Source organism: Aegilops tauschii, chromosome 6 (genome assembly GCF_002575655.3).
Source record: "Aegilops tauschii subsp. strangulata cultivar AL8/78 chromosome 6, Aet v6.0, whole genome shotgun sequence".
In the NCBI taxonomy this organism is placed as follows: Eukaryota; Viridiplantae; Streptophyta; class Magnoliopsida; order Poales; family Poaceae; genus Aegilops; species Aegilops tauschii.
The window spans coordinates 190,670,102-190,697,705 of NC_053040.3; positions in this window are offsets into that span (position 1 = coordinate 190,670,102).

Consider the following 27,604-nt stretch of genomic DNA (forward strand, 5'->3'; position numbering starts at 1 on the left):
ATAGCATGCCAAGTTTCATGAATTTCAGACGAGTTTTGGATCTACTCGAATTTAAAAACCAGGTATCTCAATGTTTGCGGCCGAGTGACGGTGGCAGGGTTGTTAACATTCATTCCCATTTCTTGCATGGGACCTAAGCATGCAACCAAGGACACATATTTGACTTTTCAACCAATTTATATGCAACGGAGCATGTGCATGTAGTTCAAATTTGAATTATGCACATAAAATGCCTAGAAAACCAAGTTAATGCATAAAAATGTGCGAACGAACCCCGAAATATTCCAAATTTTAACACAACAGTCCTGTTGTTCTATGTTGACACTAGAATTTTTTTTACAGCAATAAGAGGCAAGGATATCGTTTCGTCCCCGAAGGTGGCATGTTCCCTACCGAAACCATCACGCTTGTTGTGAGAAGCGCTGGTTTGTGAGAAGCTTTGACCCAAACATGCCCCAATTGGGACAAAAATTATACCACGGCATGTTGATGCCGCTCCATGATAGCATGCCAAGTTTCCCAAATTTCAGACGAGTTTTGGATTTACTAGAATTTAAAAACCAATTATCTCAATGTTTGCGGTCAAGTGACGGTGGCTGGGTTTTTGACATTCATTCCCATTTCTTGCATGGGACCTATGCATGCAACCAAGGACACAGATTTGATTTTTCAACCAATATATATGCAACGGAGGATGTGCATGTACTTCAAATTTTAATTATGCACATGAAATGCCTAGAAAACCAAGTTAATGCATAAAAATGTGCGAACGAACCCCGAAATATTCCAAATTTTAACACAACAGTCCTGTTGTTCTATGTTGACACTAGAATTTTTTTTACAGCAATAAGAGGCAACGGATATCGTTTCGTCCCCAAAGGTGGCATGGTCCCTACTGAAGCCATCACGCTTGTTGTGAGAAGCTCTGGTTTGTGAGAAGCTTAGACCCAAACATGCCCCAATTGGGACAAAAATAATACCACGGCATGTTGATGCCGCTCCATGATAGCATGCCAAGTTTCCTAAATTTCAGACAAGTTTTGGATTTACTAGAATTTAAAAACCAGTTATCTTAATGTTTGCGGCCAAGTGACGGTGGCTGGGTTTTTGACATTCATTCCTATTTCTTGCATGGGACCTAAGCATGCAACCAAGGACACATATTTGATTTTTCAACCAATATATATGTACCGGAGCATGAGCATGTAGTTCAAATTTGAATTATGCACATAAAATGCCTAGAAAACCAAGTTAATGCATAAAAATGTGCGAACGAACCCCGAAATATTCAAAAATTTAACACAACAGTCCTGTTGTTCTATGTTGACACTAGAATTGTTTTACAGCAATAAGTGGCAACGGATATCGTTTCGTCCCCAAAGGTGGCATGGTCCCTACCAAAACCATCACGCTTGTTGTGAGAAGCTCTGGTTTGTGACAAGCTTAGACCCAAACATGCCCCAATTGGGACAAAAATTATACCACGGCATGTTGATGCCGCTCCATGATAGCATGCCAAGTTTCCTAAATTTCAGACGAGTTTTGGATTTACTAGAATTTAAAAACCAGTTATCTCAATGTTTGCGGCCAAGTGACGGTGGCAGGGTTTTTGACATTCATTCCCATTTCTTGCATGGGACCTAAGCATGCAACCAAGGACACAGATTTGATTTTTCAACCAATATATATGTACCGTAGCATGAGCATGTAGTTCAAATTTGAATTATGCACATAAAATGCCTAGAAAACCAAGTTAATGCACAAAAATGTGCGAACGAACCCCGAAATATTACAAAATTTAACACAACACTCCTCCTGTTCTATGTTGACACTAGAATTTTTTGAAAGCAATAAGAGGCAACGGATATCATTTCGTCCCCAAAGGAGGCACGTTCCCTACCGAAACCATCACGCTTGTTGTGAGAAGCTCTGGTTGGTGAGAAGCTTAGAACCAAACATGCCCCAATTGGGACAAAAAAATATACCACGGCATGTTGATGCCGCTCCATGATAGCATGCCAAGTTTCCTAAATTTCAGACGAGTTTTGGATTTACTAGATTTTAAAAAACGAGTTATCTCAATGCTTGCTGCCAAGTGACGGTGGCAGGGTTTTTGACATTCATTCCCATTTCTTCCATGGGACCTAAGCGTGCAACCAAGGAAACAGATTTGACTTTTCAACCAATTTATATGCATCGGAGCATGTGCATGTAGTTCAAATTTGAATTATGCACATAAAATGCCTAGAAAACCAAGTTAATGCATAAAAATGTGCAAACGAACCCCAAATATTCCAAAATTTAACACCACACTCCTGTTGTTCTATGTTGACACTAGAATTTTTTGAAAGCAATAAGAGGCAACGGATATCGTTTCGTCCTCAAAGGTGGCACGTTCCCTACCGAAACCATCACGCTTGTTGTGAGAAGCTCTGGTTTGTGAGAAGCTTAGACCCAAACATGCCCCAATTGGGACAAAAATTATACCATGACATGTTGTTGCCGCTCCATGATAGCATGCCAAGTTTCATGAATTTCAGACGAGTTTTGGATTTACTAGAATTTAAAAACCATGTATCTCAATGTTTGCGGCCAGGTGACGGTGGTAGGGTTTTTGACATTCATTCCCATTTCATGCATGCGACCTAAGCATGCAAACAAGGACACATATTTGATTTTTCCACCAATTTATATGCAACGGAGCATGTGCATGTAGTTCAAATTTGAATTATGCACATAAAATGCCTAGAAAACCAAGTTACTGTATAAAAATGTGCGAACGAACCCCGAAAAATTCCGAAATTTGACACAACACTCCTGTTGTTCTATGTTAACACTAGAAATTTATTGAAAGCAATAAGAGGCAACGGATATCGTATCGTCCCCAAAGGTGGCACGTTCCCTACCGAAACCATCACGCTTGTTGTGAGAAGCTCTGGTTTGTGACAAGCTTAGACCCAAACATGCCCCAATTGGGACAAAAATTATACCACGACATGTTGATGCCGCTCCATGATAGCATGCCAAGTTCCCTAAATTTCAGACGAGTTTTGGATTTACTAGAATTTAAAAACCAGTTATCTCAATGTTTGCGGCCAAGTGACGGTGGCAGGGTTTTTGACATTGATTCCCATTTCTTGCATGGGACCTAAGCATGCAACCAAGGACACAGATTTGATTTTTCAACCAATATATATGTACCGGAGCATGAGCATGTAGTTCAAATTTGAATTATGCACATAAAATGCCTAGAAAACCAATTTAATGCATAAAAATGTGCGAACGAACCCCGAAATATTCCAAAATTTAACACAACACTCCTGTTGTTCTATGTTGACACTAGAATTTTTTGAAAGCAATATGAGGCAACGGATATCGTTTCGTCCCCAAAGGTGGCACGTTCCCTACCGAAACCGTAACGCTTGTTGTGATAAGCTCTTGTTTGTGAGAAGCTTAGACCCAAACATGCCCCAATTGGGACAAAAATTATACCACGGCATGTTGATGTCGCTCCATGATAGCATGCCAAGTTTCATGAATTTCAGACGAGTTTTGGATTTACTCGAATTTAAAAACCAGGTATCTCAATGTTTGCGGCCGAGTGACGGTGGCAGGGTTGTTAACATTCATTCGCATTTCTTGCATCGGACCTAAGCATGCAACCAAGGACACAGATGTGATTTTTCAACCAATTTATATGCAACGGAGCATGTGCATGTAGTTCAAATTTGAATTATGCACATAAAATGCCTAGAAAACCAAGTTAATGCATAAAAATGTGCGAACGAACCCCGAAATATTCCAAATTTTAACACAACAGTCCTGTTGTTCTATGTTGACACTAGAATTTTTTTTACAGCAATAAGAGGCAACGGATATCGTTTCGTCCCCGAAGGTGGCATGTTCCCTACTGAAACCTTCACGCTTGTTGTGAGAAGCTCTGGTTTGTGAGAAGCTTAGACCCAAACATGCCCCAATTGGGACAAAAATTATACCACGGCATGTTGATGCCGCTCCATGATAGCATGCCAAGTTTCCCAAATTTCAGACGAGTTTTGGATTTACTAGAATTTAAAAACCAATTATCTCAATGTTTGCGGTCAAGTGACGGTGGCTGGATTTTTGACATTCATTCCCATTTCTTGCATGGGACCTATGCATGCAACCAAGGACACAGATTTGATTTTTCAACCAATATATATGCAACGGAGGATGTGCATGTACTTCAAATTTTAATTATGCACATGAAATGCCTAGAAAACCAAGTTAATGCATAAAAATGTGCGAACGAACCCCGAAATATTCCAAATTTTAACACAACAGTCCTGTTGTTCTATGTTGACACTAGAATTTTTTTTACAGCAATAAGAGGCAACGGATATCGTTTCGTCCCCAAAGGTGGCATGGTCCCTACTGAAACCATCACGCTTGTTGTGAGAAGCTCTGGTTTGTGAGAAGGTTAGACCCAAACATGCCCCAATTGGGACAAAAATTATACCACGGCATGTTGATGCCGCTCCATGATAGCATGCCAAGTTTCCTAAATTTCAGACGAGTTTTGGATTTACTAGAATTTAAAAACCAGTTATCTTAATGTTTGCGGCCAAGTGACGGTGGCTGGGTTTTTGACATTCATTCCTATTTCTTGCATGGGACCTAAGCATGCAACCAAGGACACAGATTTGATTTTTCAACCAATATATATGTACCGGAGCATGAGCATGTAGTTCAAATTTGAATTATGCACATAAAATGCCTAGAAAACCAAGTTAATGCATAAAAATGTGTGAACGAACCCCGAAATATTCAAAAATTTAACACAACAGTCCTGTTGTTCTATGTTGACACTAGAATTTTTTTACACCAATAAGTGGCAACGGATATCGTTTCGTCCCCAAAGGTGGCATGTTCCCTACCAAAACCATCACGCTTGTTGTGAGAAGCTCTGGTTTGTGAGAAGGTTAGACCCAAACATGCCCCAATTGGGACAAAAATTATACCACGGCATGTTGATGCCGCTCCATGATAGCATGCCAAGTTTCCTAAATTTCAGACGAGTTTTGGATTTACTAGAATTTAAAAACCAGTTATCTCAATGTTTGCGGCCAAGTGACGGTGGCAGGGTTTTTGACATTCATTCCCATTTCTTGCATGGGACCTAAGCATGCAACCAAGGACACAGATTTGATTTTTCAACCAATATATATGTACCGGAGCATGAGCATGTAGTTCAAATTTGAATTATGCACATAAAATGCCTAGAAAACCAAGTTAATGCACAAAAATGTGCGAACGAACCCCGAAATATTCCAAAATTTAACACAACACTCCTCCTGTTCTATGTTGACACTAGAATTTTTTGAAAGCAATAAGAGGCAACGGATATCGTTTCGTCCCCAAAGGTGGCACGTTCCCTACCGAAACCATCACGCTTGTTGTGAGAAGCTCTGGTTGGTGAGAAGCTTAGACCCAAACATGCCCCAATTGGGACAAAAAATATACCACGGCATGTTGATGCCGCTCCATGATAGCATGCCAAGTTTCCTAAATTTCAGACGAGTTTTGGATTTACTAGAATTTAAAAAACGAGTTATCTCAATGCTTGCTGCCAAGTGACAGTGGCAGGGTTTTTGACATTCATTCCCATTTCTTCCATGGGACCTAAGCGTGCAACCAAGGAAACAGATTTGACTTTTCAACCAATTTATATGCATCGGAGCATGTGCATGTAGTTCAAATTTGAATTATGCACATAAAATGCCTAGAAAACCAAGTTAATGCATAAAAATGTGCGAACGAACCCCAAATATTCCAAAATTTAACACCACACTCCTGTTGTTCTATGTTGACACTAGAATTTTTTGAAAGCAATAAGAGGCAACGGATATCGTTTCGTCCCCAAAGGTGGCACGTTCCCTACCGAAACCATCACGCTTGTTGTGAGAAGCTCTGGTTTGTGAGAAGCTTAGACCCAAACATGCCCCAATTGGGACAAAAATTATACCACGACATGTTGTTGCCGCTCCATGATAGCATGCCAAGTTTCATGAATTTCAGACGAGTTTTGGATTTACTAGAATTTAAAAACCATGTATCTCAATGTTTGCGGCCAGGTGACGGTGGTAGGGTTTTTGACATTCATTCCCATTTCATGCATGGGACCTAAGCATGCAAACAAGGACACATATTTTATTTTTCCACCAATTTATATGCACCGGAGCATGTGCATGTAGTTCAAATTTGAATTATGCACATAAAATGCCTAGAAAACCAAGTTACTGTATAAAAATGTGCGAACGAACCCCGAAAAATTCCAAAATTTGACACAACACTCCTGTTGTTCTATGTTAACACTAGAAATTTATTGAAAGCAATAAGAGGCAACGGATATCTTTTCGTCCCCAAAGGTGGCACGTTCCCTACCGAAACCATAACGCTTGTTGTGAGAAGCTCTTGTTTGTGAGAAGCTTAGACCGAAACATGCCCCAATTGGGACAAAAATTATACCACGGCATGTTGATGTCGCTCCATGATAGCATGCCAAGTTTCATGAATTTCAGACGAGTTTTGGATTTACTCGAATTTAAAAACCAGGTATCTCAATGTTTGCGGCCGAGTGACGGTGGCAGGGTTGTTAACATTCATTCCCATTTCTTGCATGGGACCTAAGCATGCAACCAAGGACACAGATTTGGTTTTTCAACCAATTTATATGCAACAGAGCATGTGCATGTAGTTCAAATTTGAATTATGCACATAAAATGCCTAGAAAACCAAGTTAATGCATAAAAATGTGCGAACGAACCCCGAAATATTCCAAATTTTCACACAACAGTCCTGTTGTTCTATGTTGACACTAGAATTTTTTTTACAGCAATAAGAGGCAACGGATATCGTTTTGTCCCCAAAGGTGGCATGGTCCCTACCGAAACCATCACGCTTGTTGTGAGAAGCTCTGGTTTGTGAGAAGCTTAGACCCAAACATGCCCCAATTGGGACAAAAATTATACCACGGCATGTTGATGCCGCTCCATGATAGCATGCCAAGTTTCCTAAATTTCAGAAGAGTTTTGGATTTACTAGAATTTAAAAACCAGTTATCTCAATGTTTGCGGCCAAGTGACGGTGGCTGGGTTTTTGACATTCATTCCCATTTCTTGCATGGGACTAAGCATGCAACCAAGGACACAGATTTGATTTTTCAACCAATATATATGTACCGGAGCATGAGCATGTAGTTCAAATTTGAATTATGCACATAAAATGCCTAGAAAACCAAGTTAATGCATAAAAATGTGCGAACGAACCGTGAAATATTCCAAAATTTAACACAACAGTCCTGTTATTCTATGTTGACACTAGAATTTTTTTTATAGCAATAAGAGGCAACGGATATCGTTTCGTCCCCAAAGGTGGCATGTTCCCTACCGAAACCATCACGCTTGTTGTGAGAAGCTCTGGTTTGTGACAAGCTTAGACCCAAGCATGCCCCAATTGGGACAAAAATTATACCACGACATGTTGATGCCGCTCCATGATAGCATGCCAAGTTTCCTAAATTTCAGACGAGTTTTGGATTTACTAGAATTTAAAAACCAGTTATCTCAATATTTGCGGCGAAGTGACGGTGGCTGGGTTTTTGACATTCATTCTAATTTTTGCATGGGACCTAAGCATGCAACCAAGGACACAGATTTGATTTTTCAACCAATATATATGTAACGGAGCACGTGCATGTAGTTCAAATTTGAATTATGCACATAAAATGCCTAGAAAACCAAGGTAATGCATAAAAATGTGGAAACGAACCCCAAAATATTCCAAATTTTAACACAACAGTCCTGTTGTTCTACGTTGACACTAGAATTTTTTTACTGCAATAAGAGGCAACGGATATCGTTTCGTCCCCAAAGGTGGCACGGTCCCTACCGAAACCATCACGCTTGTTGTGAGAAGCTCTGGTTTGTGACAAGCTTAGACCCAAACATGCCCCAATTGGGACGAAAATTATACCACGGCATGTTGATGCCGCTCCATGATAGCATGCCAAGTTTCCTAAATTTCAGACGAGTTTTGGATTTACTAGAATTTAAAAAACGAGTTATCTCAATGCTTGCTGCCAAGTGACGGTGGCAGGGTTTTTGACATTCATTCCCATTTCTTCCATGGGACCTAAGCGTGCAACCAAGGAAACAGATTTGACTTTTCAACCAATTTATATGCATCGGAGCATGTGCATGTAGTTCAAATTTGAATTATGCACATAAAATGCCTAGAAAACCAAGTTAATGCATAAAAATGTGCGAACGAACCCCAAATATTCCAAAATTTAACACCACACTCCTGTTGTTCTATGTTGACACTAGAATTTTTTGAAAGCAATAAGAGGCAACGGATATCGTTTCGTCCCCAAAGGTGGCACGTTCCCTACCGAAACCATCACGCTTGTTGTGAGAAGCTCTGGTTTGTGAGAAGCTTAGACCCAAACATGCCCCAATTGGGAAAAAAATTATACCACGACATGTTGTTTCCGCTCCATGATAGCATGCCAAGTTTCATGAATTTCAGACGAGTTTTGGATTTACTAGAATTTAAAAACCATGTATCTCAATGTTTGCGGCCAGGTGACGGTGGTAGGGTTTTTGACATTCATTCCCATTTCATGCATGGGACCTAAGCATGCAAACAAGGACACATATTTTATTTTTCCACCAATTTATATGCACCGGAGCATGTGCATGTAGTTCAAATTTGAATTATGCACATAAAATGCCTAGAAAACCAAGTTACTGTATAAAAATGTGCGAACGAACCCCGAAAAATTCCAAAATTTGACACAACACTCCTGTTGTTCTATGTTAACACTAGAAATTTATTGAAAGCAATAAGAGGCAACGGATATCTTTTCGTCCCCAAAGGTGGCACGTTCCCTACCGAAACCATAACGCTTGTTGTGAGAAGCTCTTGTTTGTGAGAAGCTTAGACCGAAACATGCCCCAATTGGGACAAAAATTATACCACGGCATGTTGATGTCGGTCCATGATAGCATGCCAAGTTTCATGAATTTCGGACGAGTTTTGGATTTACTCGAATTTAAAAACCAGGTATCTCAATGTTTGCGGCCGAGTGACGGTGGCAGGGTTGTTAACATTCATTCCCATTTCTTGCATGGGACCTGAGCATGCAACCAAGGACACAGATTTGGTTTTTCAACCAATTTATATGCAACAGAGCATGTGCATGTAGTTCAAATTTGAATTATGCACATAAAATGCCTAGAAAACCAAGTTAATGCATAAAAATGTGCGAACGAACCCCGAAATATTCCAAATTTTCACACAACAGTCCTGTTGTTCTATGTTGACACTAGAATTTTTTTTACAGCAATAAGAGGCAACGGATATCGTTTTGTCCCCAAAGGTGGCATGGTCCCTACCGAAACCATCACGCTTGTTGTGAGAAGCTCTGGTTTGTGAGAAGCTTAGACCCAAACATGCCCCAATTGGGACAAAAATTATACCACGGCATGTTGATGCCGCTCCATGATAGCATGCCAAGTTTCCTAAATTTCAGAAGAGTTTTGGATTTACTAGAATTTAAAAACCAGTTATCTCAATGTTTGCGGCCAAGTGACGGTGGCTGGGTTTTTGACATTCATTCCCATTTCTTGCATGGGACTAAGCATGCAACCAAGGACACAGATTTGATTTTTCAACCAATATATATGTACCGGAGCATGAGCATGTAGTTCAAATTTGAATTATGCACATAAAATGCCTAGAAAACCAAGTTAATGCATAAAAATGTGCGAACGAACCGTGAAATATTCCAAAATTTAACACAACAGTCCTGTTATTCTATGTTGACACTAGAATTTTTTTTATAGCAATAAGAGGCAACGGATATCGTTTCGTCCCCCAAGGTGGCATGGTCCCTACCGAAACCATCACGCTTGTTGTGAGAAGCTCTGGTTTGTGAGAAGCTTAGACCCAAACATGCCCCAATTGGGACAAAAATTATACCACGGCATGTTGATGCCGCTCCATGATAGCATGACAAGTTTCCTAAATTTCAGACGAGTTTTGGATTTACTAGAATTTAAAAACCAGTTATCTCAATGTTTGTGGCCAATTGACGGTGGCAGGGTTTTTGACATTCATTCCCATTTCTTGCATGGGACCTAAGCACGCAACCAAGGACACATATTTGATTTTTCGACCATTTTATATGCACCGGAGCATGTGCATGTAGTTCAATTTTGAATTATGCACATAAAATGCCTAGAAAACCAAGTTAATGCATAAAAATGTGCGAACGAACCCCGAAATATTCCAAAATTTAACACAACACTCCTGTTGTTCTATGTTGACACTAGAATTTTTTTTACAGCAATAAGAGGCAACGGATATCGTTTCGTCCCCAAAGGTGGCATGTTCCCTACCGAAACCATCACGCTTGTTGTGAGAAGCTCTGGTTTCTGAGAAGCTTAGACCCAAACATTCCCCAATTGGGACAAAGATTATACCACGGCATGTTGATGCCGCTCCATGATAGCATGCCAAGTTTCCTAAATTTCAGACGAGTTTTGATTTTACTAGAATTTAAAAACCAGTTATCTCAATGTTTGCGGCCAAGTGACGGTGGCTGGGTTTTTGACATTCATTCCCATTTCTTGCATCGGACCTAAGCATGCAACCAAGGACACAGATTTGATTTTTCAACCAATATATATATGCACCGGAGCATGTGCATGTAGTTCAAATTTGAATTATGCACATAAAATGCCGAGAAAACCAAGTTAATGCATAAAAATGTGCGAACGAACCCCGAAATATTCCAAATTTTAACACAACAGTCCTGTTGTTCTATGTTGACACTAGAATTTTTTTACAGCAATAAGAGGCAACGGATATCGTTTCATCCCCAAAGGTGGCATGGTCCCTACCGAAACCATCACGCTTGTTGTGAGAAGCTCTGGTTTGTGAGAAGCTTAGACCCAAACATGCCCCAATTGGGACAAAAATTATACCACGGCATGTTGATGCCGCTCCATGATAGCATGACAAGTTTCCTAAATTTCAGACGAGTTTTGGATTTACTAGAATTTAAAAACCAGGTATCTCAATGTTTGCGGCCAAGTGACGGTGGCAAGGTTTTTGACATTCATTCCTATTTCTTGCATGGGACCTAAGCATGCAACCAAGGACACAGATTTGATTTTTCAACCAATATATATGTACCGGAGCATGAGCATGTAGTTCAAATTTGAATTATGCACATAAAATGCGTAGATAACCAAGTTAATGCTTAAAAATGTGCGAATGAACCCCGAAATATTCCGAAATTTAACACAACAGTCCTGTTGTTCTATGTTGACACTAGAATTTTTTTTACAGCAATAAGAGGCAACGGATATCGTTTCGTCCCCAAAGGTGGCATGTTCCCTACCGAAACCATCACGCTTGTTGTGAGAAGCTCTGGTTTCTGAGAAGCTTAGACCGAAACATGCCCCAATTGGGACAAAGATTATACCACGGCATGTTGATGCCGCTCCATGATAGCATGCCAAGTTTCCTAAATTTCAGACGAGTTTTGATTTTACTAGAATTTAAAAACCAGTTATCTCAATGTTTGCGGCCAAGTGACGGTGGCTGGGTTTTTGACATTCATTCCCATTTCTTGCATCGGACCTAAGCATGCAACCAAGGACACAGATTTGATTTTTCAACCAATATATATATGCACCGGAGCATGTGCATGTAGTTCAAATTTGAATTATGCACATAAAATGCCGAGAAAACCAAGTTAATGCATAAAAATGTGCGAACGAACCCCGAAATATTCCAAATTTTAACACAACAGTCCTGTTGTTCTATGTTGACACTAGAATTTTTTTACAGCAATAAGAGGCAACGGATATCGTTTCATCCCCAAAGGTGGCATGGTCCCTACCGAAACCATCACGCTTGTTGTGAGAAGCTCTGGTTTGTGAGAAGCTTAGACCCAAACATGCCCCAATTGGGACAAAAATTATACCACGGCATGTTGATGCCGCTCCATGATAGCATGACAAGTTTCCTAAATTTCAGACGAGTTTTGGATTTACTAGAATTTAAAAACTAGGTATCTCAATGTTTGCGGCCAAGTGATGGTGGCAAGGTTTTTGACATTCATTCCCATTTCTTGCATGGGACCTAAGCATGCAACCGAGGACACAGATTTGATTTTTCAACCAATTTATATGCACCGGAGCATGTGCATGTAGTTCAAATTTGAATTATGCACATAAAATGCCTAGAAAACCAAGTTAATGCATAAAAATGTGCGAACGAACCCCGAAATATTCAAAAATTTAACACAACGCTCCTGTTGTTCTATGTTGACACTAGAATTTTTTGAATGCAATAAGAGGCAACAGATATCGTTTCATCCCCAAAGGTGGCACGTTCCCTACCGAAACCATCACGCTTGTTGTGAGAAGCTCTGGTTTATGAGAAGCTTAGACCGAAACATGCCCCAATTGGGACAAAAATTATACCACGGCTTGTTGATGCCGCTCCATGATAGCATGCCAAGTTTCCTGAATTTCAGACGAGTTTTGGATTTACTAGAATTTAAAAACCAGTTATCTCAATGTTTGCGGCCGAGTGACGGTGGTAGGGTTTTTGACATTCATTCCCATTTCTTGCGTGGCACCTAAGCATGCAAACAAGGACACATATTTGATTCTTCAACCAATTTATATGCACCAGAGCATCTGCATGTAGTTCAAATTTGAATTATGCACATAAAATGCCTAGAAAACCAAGTTAATGTATAAAAATGTGCGAACGAACCCCGAAAAATTCCAAAATTTAACACAACATTCCTGTTGTTCTATGTTGACACTAGAAATTTTTTGAAAGCAATAAGAGGCAACGGATATCGTTTCGTCCCCAAAGGTGGCACGTTCCCTACCGAAACCATCACGCTTGTTGTGAGAAGCTCTGGTATGTGAGAAGCTTAGACCCAAACATACCCCAATTGGGACAAAAATTAGACCACGGCTTGTTGATGCCGCTCCATGATAGCATGCCAAGATTCATGAATTTCAGAGGAGTTTTGGATTTACTAGAATTTAAAAACCAGGTATCTCAATGTTTGCGGGCGAGTGACGGTGGCAGGGTTTTTAACAATAATTCCCATTTCTTGCATGGGACGTAAGGATGCAACCAAGGACACATATTTGATTTTTCAACCAATTTATATGCACCGGAGCATGTGCGTGTAGTTCAAATCTAAATTATGCACATAAAATGCCTAGAAAACCAAGTTAATTCATATAAATGTGCGAATGAACCCCGAAAAATTCCACAATTTAACACAACACTCTTGTTGTTCTATGTTGACACTAGAAATTTCATGAAAGCAATAAGAGGCAACGGATATCGTTTCGTCCCCAAAGGTGGCACGTTCCCTACCGAAACCATCACGCTTGTTGTGAGAAGCTCTGGTTTGTGAGAAGCTTAGACCGAAACATGCCCAGTTGGGACAAAAATTATACCACGGCATGTTGATGCCGCTCCATGATAGCATGCCAAGTTTCATGAATTTCAGACGAGCTTTGGATTTACTAGAATTTAGAAACCACGTATCTCAATGTTTGCGGCCGAGTGACGGCGGCAGGGTTTTTGACATTCATTCCCATTTCTTGCATGGGACGTAAGCATGCAACCAAGGACACATATTATATTTTTCAACCAATTTATATGCACCGGAGCATGTGCATGTAGTTCAAATTTAAATTATGGACATATAATGCCTAGAAAACCAAGTTAATGTATAAAAATGTGTCAACGAACCCCGAAAAATTCCAAAATTTAGCACAACACTCCTGCTGTTCTATGTTGACACTAGAAATTTTTTGAAAGCAATAAGAGGCAACAGATATCGTTGCGGCCCCAAAGGTGGCACGTTCCCTACCGAAACCATCACGCTTGTTGTGAGAAGCTCTGGTTTGTGAGAAGCTTAGACCCAAACATGCCCAAATTGGGACAAAAATTATACCACGGCTTGTTGATGCCGCTCCATGATAGCATGCCAAGTTTCCTGAATTTCCGACGAGTTTTGGATTTACAAGAATTTAAGAACCAGTTATCTCAATGTTTGCGGCCGAGTGACGGTGGCAGGGTTTTTGACATTCATTCCCATTTCTTCCATGGGACCTAAGCGTGCAACCAAGGAAACAGATTTGACTTTTCAACCAATTTATATGCATCGGAGCATGTGCATGTACTTCAAATTTGAATTATGCACATAAAATGCCTAGAAAACCAAGTTAATGCATAAAAATGTGCGAACGAACCCCAAATATTCCAAAATTTAACACCACACTCCTGTTGTTCTATGTTGACACTAGAATTTTTTGAAAGCAATAAGAGGCAACGGATATCGTTTCGTCCCCAAAGGTGGCACGTTCCCTACCGAAACCATCACGCTTGTTGTGAGAAGCTCTGGTTTGTGAGAAGCTTAGACCCAAACATGCCCCAATTGGGACAAAAATTATACCACGACATGTTGTTGCCGCTCCATGATAGCATGCCAAGTTTCATGAATTTCAGACGAGTTTTGGATTTACTAGAATTTAAAAACCATGTATCTCAATGTTTGCGGCCAGGTGACGGTGGTAGGGTTTTTGACATTCATTCCCATTTCATGCATGGGACCTAAGCATGCAAACAAGGACACATATTTTATTTTTCCACCAATTTATATGCACCGGAGCATGTGCATGTAGTTCAAATTTGAATTATGCACATAAAATGCCTAGAAAACCAAGTTACTGTATAAAAATGTGCGAACGAACCCCGAAAAATTCCAAAATTTGACACAACACTCCTGTTGTTCTATGTTAACACTAGAAATTTATTGAAAGCAATAAGAGGCAACGGATATCTTTTCGTCCCCAAAGGTGGCACGTTCCCTACCGAAACCATAACGCTTGTTGTGAGAAGCTCTTGTTTGTGAGAAGCTTAGACCGAAACATGCCCCAATTGGGACAAAAATTATACCACGGCATGTTGATGTCGCTCCATGATAGCATGCCAAGTTTCATGAATTTCAGACGAGTTTTGGATTTACTCGAATTTAAAAACCAGGTATCTCAATGTTTGCGGCCGAGTGACGGTGGCAGGGTTGTTAACATTCATTCCCATTTCTTGCATGGGACCTAAGCATGCAACCAAGGACACAGATTTGGTTTTTCAACCAATTTATATGCAACAGAGCATGTGCATGTAGTTCAAATTTGAATTATGCACATAAAATGCCTAGAAAACCAAGTTAATGCATAAAAATGTGCGAACGAACCCCGAAATATTCCAAATTTTCACACAACAGTCCTGTTGTTCTATGTTGACACTAGAATTTTTTTTACAGCAATAAGAGGCAACGGATATCGTTTTGTCCCCAAAGGTGGCATGGTCCCTACCGAAACCATCACGCTTGTTGTGAGAAGCTCTGGTTTGTGAGAAGCTTAGACCCAAACATGCCCCAATTGGGACAAAAATTATACCACGGCATGTTGATGCCGCTCCATGATAGCATGCCAAGTTTCCTAAATTTCAGAAGAGTTTTGGATTTACTAGAATTTAAAAACCAGTTATCTCAATGTTTGCGGCCAAGTGACGGTGGCTGGGTTTTTGACATTCATTCCCATTTCTTGCATGGGACTAAGCATGCAACCAAGGACACAGATTTGATTTTTCAACCAATATATATGTACCGGAGCATGAGCATGTAGTTCAAATTTGAATTATGCACATAAAATGCCTAGAAAACCAAGTTAATGCATAAAAATGTGCGAACGAACCGTGAAATATTCCAAAATTTAACACAACAGTCCTGTTATTCTATGTTGACACTAGAATTTTTTTTATAGCAATAAGAGGCAACGGATATCGTTTCGTCCCCCAAGGTGGCATGGTCCCTACCGAAACCATCACGCTTGTTGTGAGAAGCTCTGGTTTGTGAGAAGCTTAGACCCAAACATGCCCCAATTGGGACAAAAATTATACCACGGCATGTTGATGCCGCTCCATGATAGCATGACAAGTTTCCTAAATTTCAGACGAGTTTTGGATTTACTAGAATTTAAAAACCAGTTATCTCAATGTTTGTGGCCAATTGACGGTGGCAGGGTTTTTGACATTCATTCCCATTTCTTGCATGGGACCTAACCACGCAACCAAGGACACATATTTGATTTTTCGACCATTTTATATGCACCGGAGCATGTGCATGTAGTTCAATTTTGAATTATGCACATAAAATGCCTAGAAAACCAAGTTAATGCATAAAAATGTGCGAACGAACCCCGAAATATTCCAAAATTTAACACAACACTCCTGTTGTTCTATGTTGACACTAGAATTTTTTGAAAGCAATAAGAGGCAACGGATATCTTTTCGTCCCCAAAGGTGGCACGTTCCTTACCGAAACCATCACGCTTGTTGTGAGAAGCTCTGGTTTGTGAGAAGCTTAGACCCAAACATGCCCCAATTGGGACAAAAATTATACCACGGCATGTTGATGTCGCTCCATGATAGCATGCCAAGTTTCATGAATTTCAGACGAGTTTTGGATTTACTCGAATTTAAAAACCAGGTATCTCAATGTTTGCGGCCGAGTGACGGTGGCAGGGTTGTTAACATTCATTCCCATTTCTTGCATGGGACCTAAGCATGCAACCAAGGACACAGATTTGATTTTTCAACCAATTTATATGCAACAGAGCATGTGCATGTAGTTCAAATTTGAATTACGCACATAAAATGCCTAGAAAACCAAGTTAATGCATAAAAATGTGCGAACGAACCCCGAAATATTCCAAATTTTAACACAACAGTCCTGTTGTTCTATGTTGACACTAGAATTTTTTTACAGCAATAAGAGGCAACGGATATCGTTTTGTCCCCAAAGGTGGCATGGTCCCTACCGAAACCATCACGCTTGTTGTGAGAAGCTCTGGTTTGTGAGAAGCTTAGACCCAAACATGCCCCAATTGGGACAAAAATTATACCACGGCATGTTGATGCCGCTCCATGATAGCATGCCAAGTTTCCTAAATTTCAGACGAGTTTTGGATTTACTAGAATTTAAAAACCAGTTATCTTAATGTTTGCGGCCAAGTGACGGTGGCTGGGTTTTTGACATTCATTCCTATTTCTTGCATGGGACCTAAGCATGCAACCAAGGACACAGATTTGATTTTTCAACCAATATATATGTACCGGAGCATGAGCATGTAGTTCAAATTTGAATTATGCACATAAAATGCGTAGATAACCAAGTTAATGCTTAAAAATGTGCGAATGAACCCCGAAATATTCCGAAATTTAACACAACAGTCCTGTTGTTCTATGTTGACACTAGAATTTTTTTTACAGCAATAAGAGGCAACGGATATCGTTTCGTCCCCAAAGGTGGCATGTTCCCTACCGAAACCATCACGCTTGTTGTGAGAAGCTCTGGTTTCTGAGAAGCTTAGACCCAAACATTCCCCAATTGGGACAAAGATTATACCACGGCATGTTGATGCCGCTCCATGATAGCATGCCAAGTTTCCTAAATTTCAGACGAGTTTTGATTTTACTAGAATTTAAAAACCAGTTATCTCAATGTTTGCGGCCAAGTGACGGTGGCTGGGTTTTTGACATTCATTCCCATTTCTTGCATCGGACCTAAGCATGCAACCAAGGACACAGATTTGATTTTTCAACCAATATATATATGCACCGGAGCATGTGCATGTAGTTCAAATTTGAATTATGCACATAAAATGCCGAGAAAACCAAGTTAATGCATAAAAATGTGCGAACGAACCCCGAAATATTCCAAATTTTAACACAACAGTCCTGTTGTTCTATGTTGACACTAGAATTTTTTTACAGCAATAAGAGGCAACGGATATCGTTTCATCCCCAAAGGTGGCATGGTCCCTACCGAAACCATCACGCTTGTTGTGAGAAGCTCTGGTTTGTGAGAAGCTTAGACCCAAACATGCCCCAATTGGGACAAAAATTATACCACGGCATGTTGATGCCGCTCCATGATAGCATGACAAGTTTCCTAAATTTCAGACGAGTTTTGGATTTACTAGAATTTAAAAACTAGGTATCTCAATGTTTGCGGCCAAGTGATGGTGGCAAGGTTTTTGACATTCATTCCCATTTCTTGCATGGGACCTAAGCATGCAACCGAGGACACAGATTTGATTTTTCAACCAATTTATATGCACCGGAGCATGTGCATGTAGTTCAAATTTGAATTATGCACATAAAATGCCTAGAAAACCAAGTTAATGCATAAAAATGTGCGAACGAACCCCGAAATATTCAAAAATTTAACACAACGCTCCTGTTGTTCTATGTTGACACTAGAATTTTTTGAATGCAATAAGAGGCAACAGATATCGTTTCATCCCCAAAGGTGGCACGTTCCCTACCGAAACCATCACGCTTGTTGTGAGAAGCTCTGGTTTATGAGAAGCTTAGACCGAAACATGCCCCAATTGGGACAAAAATTATACCACGGCTTGTTGATGCCGCTCCATGATAGCATGCCAAGTTTCCTGAATTTCAGACGAGTTTTGGATTTACTAGAATTTAAAAACCAGTTATCTCAATGTTTGCGGCCGAGTGACGGTGGTAGGGTTTTTGACATTCATTCCCATTTCTTGCGTGGCACCTAAGCATGCAAACAAGGACACATATTTGATTCTTCAACCAATTTATATGCACCAGAGCATCTGCATGTAGTTCAAATTTGAATTATGCACATAAAATGCCTAGAAAACCAAGTTAATGTATAAAAATGTGCGAACGAACCCCGAAAAATTCCAAAATTTAACACAACATTCCAGTTGTTCTATGTTGACACTAGAATTTTTTTGAAAGCAATAAGAGGCAACGGATATCGTTTCGTCCCCAAAGGTGGCACGTTCCCTACCGAAACCATCACGCTTGTTGTGAGAAGCTCTGGTATGTGAGAAGCTTAGACCCAAACATACCCCAATTGGGACAAAAATTAGACCACGGCTTGTTGATGCCGCTCCATGATAGCATGCCAAGTTTCATGAATTTCAGAGGAGTTTTGGATTTACTAGAATTTAAAAACCAGGTATCTCAATGTTTGCGGGCGAGTGACGGTGGCAGGGTTTTTAACAATAATTCCCATTTCTTGCATGGGACGTAAGGATGCAACCAAGGACACATATTTGATTTTTCAACCAATTTATATGCACCGGAGCATGTGCGTGTAGTTCAAATCTAAATTATGCACATAAAATGCCTAGAAAACCAAGTTAATTCATATAAATGTGCGAATGAACCCCGAAAAATTCCACAATTTAACACAACACTCTTGTTGTTCTATGTTGACACTAGAAATTTCATGAAAGCAATAAGAGGCAACGGATATCGTTTCGTCCCCAAAGGTGGCACGTTCCCTACCGAAACCATCACGCTTGTTGTGAGAAGCTCTGGTTTGTGAGAAGCTTAGACCGAAACATGCCCAGTTGGGACAAAAATTATACCACGGCATGTTGATGCCGCTCCATGATAGCATGCCAAGTTTCATGAATTTCAGACGAGCTTTGGATTTACTAGAATTTAGAAACCACGTATCTCAATGTTTGCGGCCGAGTGACGGCGGCAGGGTTTTTGACATTCATTCCCATTTCTTGCATGGGACGTAAGCATGCAACCAAGGACACATATTATATTTTTCAACCAATTTATATGCACCGGAGCATGTGCATGTAGTTCAAATTTAAATTATGGACATATAATGCCTAGAAAACCAAGTTAATGTATAAAAATGTGTCAACGAACCCCGAAAAATTCCAAAATTTAGCACAACACTCCTGCTGTTCTATGTTGACACTAGAAATTTTTTGAAAGCAATAAGAGGCAACAGATATCGTTGCGGCCCCAAAGGTGGCACGTTCCCTACCGAAACCATCACGCTTGTTGTGAGAAGCTCTGGTTTGTGAGAAGCTTAGACCCAAACATGCCCAAATTGGGACAAAAATTATACCACGGCTTGTTGATGCCGCTCCATGATAGCATGCCAAGTTTCCTGAATTTCCGACGAGTTTTGGATTTACAAGAATTTAAAAACCAGTTATCTCAATGTTTGCGGCCGAGTGACGGTGCTAGGGTTTTTTACATTCATTCCCATTTCTTGCATGGGACGTAAGCATGCAAACAAGGACACATATTTGATTTATCAACAAATTTATATGCACCGGAGCATGTGCGTGTAGTTCAAATTTGAATTATGCACATAAAATGCCTAGAAAACCAAGTTAATGTATAAAAATGTGCAAACGAACCCCGAAAAATTCCAAAATTTAACACAACACTCCTGTTGTTCTATGTTGACACTAGAAATTTTTTGAAAGCAATAAGAGGCAACGGATATCGTTTCGTCCCCAAAGGTGGCACGTTCCCTACCGAAAGCATCACGCTTGTTGTGAGAAGCTCTGGTTTGTGAGAAGCTTAGGCCCAAACAAGCCCCAATTGGGACAAAAATTATACCACGGCATGTTGATGCCGCTCCATGATAGCATACCAAGTTTCATGAATTTCAGACGAGTTTTGGATTTACTAGAATTTAAAAACCACGTATCTCAAAGTTTGCGGCCGAGTGACGGTGGCAGGGTTTTTGACATTCATTCCCATTTCTTGCATGGGACCTAAGCATGCAACCAAGGACACATATTTGATTTTTCAACCAATTTATATGCACGGGAGCATGTGCATGTAGTTCAAATTTCAATTATGCACATAAAATGCCTAGAAAACCAAGTTAATGTATAAAAGTGTGTGAACGAACCCCGAAAAATTCCAAAATTTCACACAACACTCCTGTTGTTCTATGTTGACACTAAATTTTTTTTCAAAGCAATAAGAGGCAACGGATATCGTTTCGGCCCCAAAGGTGGCACGTTCCCTACCGAAACCATCACGCTTGTTGCGAGAAGCTCTGGTTTGTGAGAAGCTTAGACCCAAACATGCCCAAATTTGGACAAAAATTATTCCACGGCTTGTTGATGCCGCTCCATGATAGCATGCCATGTTTCCTGAATTTCAGACGAGCTTTGGATTTACTAGAATTTAAAAACCAGTTATCTCAATGTTTGCGGCCGAGGGACGGTGATAGGGTTTTTGACATTCAATCCCATTTCTTGCATGGGACCTAAGCATGCAAACAAGCACACATATTTGATTTTTCAACCAATTTATATGCACCGGAGCATGTGCATGTAGTTCAAATTTGAATTACGCACATAAAATGCCTAAAAACCAAGTTAATGTATAAAAATGTGCGAACGAACCCCAAAAAATTCCAAAATTTAACACAGCACTCCTGTTGTTCTATGTTGACACTAGAAATTTTTTGAAAGCAATAAGAGGCAACGGGTATCGTTTCGTCACGAAAGGTGGCACGTTCCCTACCAAAACCATCACGCTTGTTTTGTGAGAAGCTTAGACCCGAACATGCCCCAATTGGGACTAAAATTATACCACGGCATGTTGATGCCGCTCCATGATAGCATGCCAAGTTTCATGAATTTTAGACGAGTTTTGGATTTACTAGAATTAAAAAACCAGGTATCTCAATGTTTACGGCCGAGTGACGGTGGCAGGGTTTTTGACATTCATTCCCATTTCTTGCATGGGACGTAAGCATGCAACCAATGACACATATTTGATTTTTCAACCAATTTATATGCACCGAAGCATGTGCGTGTAGTTCAAATTGGAATTATGCACATATAATGCCTAGAAAACCAAGTTAATGTATAAAAATGTGCGAACGAACCCCGAAAAATTCCAAAATTTAAAACAACACTCCTGTTGTTGTATGTTGACACTAGAATTTTTTTGAAACCAATAAGAGGCAACGGATATCGTTTCGGCCCCAAAGGTGGCACGTTCCCTACCGAAACCATCACGCTTGTTGTGAGAAGCTTTGGTTTGTGAGAAGCTTAGACCCAAACATGCCCAAATTGGGACAAAAATTATACTACGGCTTGTTGATGCCGGTCCATGATAGCATGCCAAGTTTCATGAATTTTAGACGAGTTTTGGATTTACTAGAATTTAAGAACCAGGTATCTCAATGTTTGCGGCCGAGTGACGGTGGCAGGGTTTTTGACATTCATTCCCATTTCTTGCATGGGACGTAAGCATGAAACCAATGACACATATTAGATTTTTCAACCAATTTATATGCACCGGAGCATGTGCGTGTAGTTCAAATTTGAATTATGCACATATAATGCCTAGAAAACCAAGTTAATGTATAAAAATGTGCGAACGAACCCCGAAAAATTCCAAAATTTAACACAACACTCCTGTTGTTCTATGTTGACACTAGAATTTTTTTTGAAAGCAATAAGAGGCAACGGATATCGTTTCGGCCCCAAAGGTGGCACGTTCCCTACCGAAACCATCACGCTTGTTGTGAGAAGCTCTGGTTTGTGAGAAGTTTAGACCCAAACATGCCCCAATTGGGACAAAAATTATACCATGGCATGTTGATGCCGGTCCATGATAGCATGCCAAGTTTCATGAATTTTAGACGAGTTTTGGATTTACTAGAATTTAAGAACCAGGTATCTCAATGTTTGCGGCCGAGTGACGGTGGCAGGGTTTTTGACATTCATTCCCATTTCTTGCATGGGACGTAAGCATGAAACCAATGACACATATTAGATTTTTCAACCAATTTATATGCACCGGAGCATGTGCGTGTAGTTCAAATTTGAATTATGCACATATAATGCCTAGAAAACCAAGTTAATGTATAAAAATGTGCGAACGAACCCCGAAAAATTCCAAAATTTAACACAACACTCCTGTTGTTCTATGTTGACACTAGAATTTTTTTGAAAGCAATAAGAGGCAACGGATATCGTTTCGTCACCAAAGGTGGCACGTTCCCTACCGAAACCATCACGCTTGTTGTCAGAAGCTTAGACCCAGACATGCCTCAATTGGGACAAAAATTATACCACGGCATGTTGATGCCGCTCCATGATAGCATGCCAAGTTTCATGAATTTCAGACGAGTTTTGGATTTACTAGAATTTAAAAACCAGGTATCTCAATGTTTGCGGCCGAGTGACGGTGGCAGGGTTTTTAACATTCATTCCCATTTCTTGCATGGGACCTAAGGATGCAACCTAGGACACATATTTGATTTTTCAACCAATTTATATGCACCGGAGCATGTGCGTGTAGTTCAAATTTGAATTATGTACATAAAATGCCTAGAAAACCAAGTTAATGTATAAAAATGTGCGAACGAACCCCGAAAAATTCCAAAATTTAACACAACACTCCTGTTGTTCTATGTTGACATTAGAAATTTTTTGAAAGCACTAAGAGGCAACGGATATCGTTTCGTCCCGAAAGGTGGCACGTTCCCTAGCGAAACCATCACGCTTGTTGTGAGAAGCTCTGGTTTGTGAGAAGCTTAGACCCAAACATGCCCCAATTGGGACAAAAATTATACCACGGCATGTTGATGCCGCTCCATGATAGCATGCCAAGTTTCATGAATTTTCGACGAGTTTTGGATTTACTAGAATTTAAAAACCACATATCTCAATGTTTGCGGCCGAGTGACGGTGGTAGGGTTTTTGACATTCATTCCCATTTCTTGCATGGGACCTAAGCATGCAACCAAGGACACATATTTGATTTTTCAACCAATTTATATGCACTGGAGCATGTGCATGTAGTTCAAATTTGAATTATGCACATAAAATGCCTAGAAAACCAAGTCAATGTGTAAAAATGTGCGAACGAACCCTGAAAAATTCCAAAATTTAACACAACACTCCTATTGTTCTATGTTGACACTAGAATTTTTTTGAAAGCAATAAGAGGCAACGGATATCGTTTCGTCCCCAAAGGTGGCACGTTCCCTACCGAAACCATCACGCTTGTTGTGAGAAGTTCTGGTTTGTGAGAAGCTTAGACCCAAACATGCCCCAATTGGGACAAAAATTATACCACGGCATGTTGATGCCGCTCCATGAGAGCATGCCAAGTTTCCTAAATTTCAGACGAGTTTTGGATTTACTAGAATTTAAAAACCAGTTATCTCAATGTTTGCGGCCAAGTGACGGTGGCTGGGTTTTTGACATTCATTCCCATTTCTTGCATGGGACCTAAGCATGCAACCAAGGACACAGATTTGATTTTTCAACCAATATATATGTACCGGAGCATGAGCATGTAGTTCAAATTTGAATTATGCACATAAAATGCCTAGATAACCAAGTTAATGCTTAAAAATGTGCGAATGAACCCCGAAATATTCCAAAATTTAACACAACAGTCCTGTTGTTCTATGTTGACACTAGAATTTTTTTTACAGCAATAAGAGGCAACGGATATCGTTTCGTCCCCAAAGGTGGCATGTTCCCTACCGAAACCATCACGCTTGTTGTGAGAAGCTCTGGTTTCTGAGAAGCTTAGACCCAAACATTCCCCAATTGGGACAAAGATTATACCACGGCATGTTGATGCCGCTCCATGATAGCATGCCAAGTTTCCTAAATTTCAGACGAGTTTTGATTTTACTAGAATTTAAAAACCAGTTATCTCAATGTTTGCGGCCAAGTGACGGTGGCTGGGTTTTTGACATTCATTCCCATTTCTTGCATCGGACCTAAGCATGCAACCAAGGACACAGATTTGATTTTTCAACCAATATATATATGCACCGGAGCATGTGCATGTAGTTCAAATTTGAATTATGCACATAAAATGCCTAGAAAACCAAGTTAATGCATAAAAATGTGCGAACGAACCCCGAAATATTCCAAATTTTAACACAACAGTCCTGTTGTTCTATGTTGACACTAGAATTTTTTTTACAGCAATAAGAGGCAACGGATATCGTTTTGTCCCCAAAGGTGGCATGGTCCCTACCGAAACCATCACGCTTGTTGTGAGAAGCTCTGGTTTGTGAGAAGCTTAGACCCAAACATGCCCCAATTGGGACAAAAATTATACCACGGCATGTTGATGCCGCTCCATGATAGCATGCCAAGTTTCCTAAATTTCAGACAGAGTTTTGGATTTACTAGAATTTAAAAACAAGTTATCTCAATGTTTGCGGCCAAGTGATGGTGGCAAGGTTTTTGACATTCATTCCCATTTCTTGCATGGGACCTAAGCATGCAACCGAGGACACAGATTTGATTTTTCAACCAATTTATATGCACCGGAGCATGTGCATGTAGTTCAAATTTGAATTATGCACATAAAATGCCTAGAAAACCAAGTTAATGCATAAAAATGTGCGAACGAATCCCGAAATATTCAAAAATTTAACACAACGCTCCTGTTGTTCTATGTTGACACTAGAATTTTTTGAATGCAATAAGAGGCAACAGATATCGTTTCGTCCCCAAAGGTGGCACGTTCCCTACCGAAACCATCACGCTTGTTGTGAGAAGCTTAGACCCAAACATGCCCAAATTGGGACAAAAATTATACCACGGCTTGTTGATGCCGCTCCATGATAGCATGCCAAGTTTCCTGAATTTCAGACGAGTTTTGGATTTACAAGAATATAAAAACCAGTTATCTCAATCTTTGCGGCCGAGTGACGGTGGTAGGGTTTTTGACATTCATTCCCATTTCTTGCATGGGACCTAAGCATGCAAACAAGGACACATATTTGATTTTTCAACCAATTTATATGCACTAGAGCATGTGCATGTAGTTCAAATTTGAATTATGCACATATAATGCCTAGAAAACCAAGTTAATGTATAAAAATGTGCGAACGAACCCCGAAAAATTCCAAAATTTAACACAACACTCCTGTTGTTCTATGTTGACACTAGATTTTTTTTACAGCAATAAGAGGCAACGGATATCGTTTCATCCCCAAAGGTGGCATGTTCCCTACCAAAACCATCACGCTTGTTGTGAGAAGCTCTGGTTTGTGACAAGCTTAGACCCAAACATGCCCCAATTGGGACAAAAATTATACCACGACATGTTGATGCCGCTCCATGATAGCATGCCAAGTTTCCTAAATTTCAGACAAGTTTTGGATTTACTAGAATTTAAAAACCAGTTATCTCAATGTTTGCGGCCATGTGACGGTGGCAGGGTTTTTGACATTCATTCCCATTTCTTGCATGGGACCTAAGCCTGCAACCAAGGACACAGATTTAATTTTTCAACCAATTTATATGCATCAGAGCATGTGCATGTAGTTAAATTTGAATTATGCACATAAAATGCCTAGAAAACCAAGTTAATGCATAAAAATGTGCGAACGAACCCCGAAATATTCCAAAATTTAACACAACACTCCTGTTGTTCTATGTTGACACTAGAATTTTTTTTGAAATGAATAAGAGGCAACAGATATCGTTTCGTCCCCAAAGGTGACACGTTCCCTACCGAAACCATCACGCTTGTTGTGAGAAGCTCTGGTTTGTGAGAAGCTTAGACCCAAACATGCCCCAATTGGGACAAAAATTATACCACGGCTTGTTGATGCCGCTCCATGATAGCATGCCTAGTTTAATGAATTTCAGACGAGTTTTGGATTTACTAGAATTTAAAAACCAGGTATCTCAATGTTTGCGGCCGCGTGACGGTGGCAGGGTTTTTAGAATTCATTCCCATTTCTTGCATGGGACCTAAGGATGCAACCAAGGACATATATTTGATTTTTCAACCAATTATATGCACCGGAGCATGTGCGTGTAGTTCAAATTTGAATTATGCACATAAAATGCCTAGAAAACCAAGTTAATGTATAAAAATGTGCGAACGAACCCCGAAAAATTCCAAAATTTAACAGAACACTCCTGTTGTTCTATGTTGACACTAGAATTTTTTTGCAAGCAATAAGAGGCAACGGATATCGTTTCGTCCCCAAAGGTGGCAAGTTCCCTACCGAAACCATCACGCTTGTTGTGAGAAGCTCTGGTTTGTGAGAAGCTTAGACCGAAACATGCCCCAATTGGGACAAAAATTATACCACGGCATGTTGATGCCGCTCCATGATAGCATGCCAAGTTTCATGAATTTCAGACGAGTTTTGGATTTACTAGAATTTAGAAACCAGGTATCTCAATGTTTGCGGCCGAGTGACGGTGGTAGGGTTTTTGACATTCATTCCCATTTCTTGCATGGGACCTAAGCATGCAACCAAGGACACATATTTGATTTTTCAACCAATTTATATGCACCGGAGCATGTGCATGTAGTTCATATTTGAATTATGCACATAAAATGCCTAGAAAACCAAGTTAATGTATAAAAATGTGCGAACGAACCCCGAAAAATTCCAAAATTTAACACAACACTCCTGTTGTTCTATGTTGACGCAAGAAATTTTTTGAAAGCAATAAGAGGCAACGGATATCGTTTCATCCCCAAAGGTGGCACGTTCCCTACCGAAACCATCACGCTTGTTATGAGAAGCTCTGGTTTGTGAGAAGCTTAGACCCAAACATGCCCCAATTGGGACAAAAATTATACCACGGCATGTTGATGCCGCTCCATGATAGCA